Below are 1,383 nucleotides of genomic sequence, written 5' to 3' on the forward strand. Positions count from 1 at the left end.
AACACGACGTACAGTGGGACCGGCCATCCGTCCTGGACAACGACCATGCACATCCATTTGCTGCTAGCTCGCTACCGACCACGACGTTGTCTTCTCCCTCCTCGTCCTTTATAAAGGAAGGTGCCAATGGCGTCTCCAGTCTCCACTGCACCGTGAAGCTAATTAGCAGTTGCTTTGCCTAGCTAGCTAATAGTATTTCCCACATCAAGCAAAGCTACGAGTCCTACGACTACGACCAGCTTGCCTCTGAGAGAGTTTCTTATAACTGACCAATGGGGAGGCAACCGTGCCGCGACAAGGTGGGGCTGAAGAAGGGGCCGTTGACGGCGGAGGAGGACCACAAGCTCGTCAGCTTCCTCCTCAACAACGGCCAGTGCTGCTGGCGCGCCGTGCCCAAGCTTGCCGGTGCGTGACCAAGGCTCAGTCGTCTAAGCTTACATGCACGCCAAGACACCATCCGAGCTCACTCGTGTGCTTGTGCTCTTTGAATAATGAACAGGACTACTGCGGTGCGGGAAGAGCTGCAGGCTGCGGTGGACCAACTACCTGCGGCCGGATCCCAAGCGTGGGCTGCTGTCGGAGGAGGAGGAGAGGACGGTGATCGACCTGCACGCGCAGCTCGGCAACCGGTGGTACAAGATCGCGTCGCAGCTGCCAGGGAGGACGGAAAACGAGATCAAGAACCACTGGAACACGCACATCAAGAAGAAGCTCAGGAAGATGGGCATCGACCCCGTCACCCACAAGCCCTTCCATCAGTCCGCCGGTCCTCCAGCTCTTCAGCCACAGGAGGGGGCAGCTACCGGCGTGGCCACCACGGCAGGCATCGTATCAGGCGACGATGTACTCGGAAACGAGGCGTTCTCCACGCATGAGCTGCCCACGGTGCACCTTCTGGACGACACGGCCGAACCGCCAGCCAGGAACAACGGTGGCATCAACATCGCTTATTCGCCTGAGTCCTCTTTCGTCCTCCTCGTCGCGCTACTCTGCCTCAGCAGCCACTACTGCATCGAGCGGTGGCACCAGCATCGTCGATGTTGATTGGCCGGAATCGCTGGAGTGGGCAGAGTCGTCGATGTTGCTGGATGACGTGATTGCGATGTCGGCGCCGTGGGAGTTCGAGGATCCCTTTGTCAATCACCAGATGATCGCCTTGTTCGATCAACAGGAGACATGGTGATGCTAGCCGATAAAAGAAAAACCGTCGTCGGAAACCCAACAAAAGCATGGACAACATGGGCTTGGGATGAGGCACAAGCCACAAGCAAGTCACAAAACGGAGCTGCATGAGGTGACGACTGACGAGGTGAGCGGAGAACGATTGCGCGGAACTTCCGGAGTGTGGAGTCGGCTGGCCTAGCCAGCTGAGACCTGCATGAG

The 1,383-nt window shown here is 58.0% G+C and overlaps 1 pseudogene; it reads left to right on the top strand.

Annotated features, from left to right (window-relative positions):
* The first annotated feature begins 272 nt into the window (after window positions 1-272).
* Window positions 273-1,183, top strand: LOC136548655 (transcription factor MYB20-like; annotated as a pseudogene).
* Window positions 1,184-1,383: the final 200 nt, after the last annotated feature.

Source organism: Miscanthus floridulus, chromosome 4, assembly GCF_019320115.1.
Source record: "Miscanthus floridulus cultivar M001 chromosome 4, ASM1932011v1, whole genome shotgun sequence".
Classification (NCBI taxonomy): domain Eukaryota; kingdom Viridiplantae; phylum Streptophyta; class Magnoliopsida; order Poales; family Poaceae; genus Miscanthus; species Miscanthus floridulus.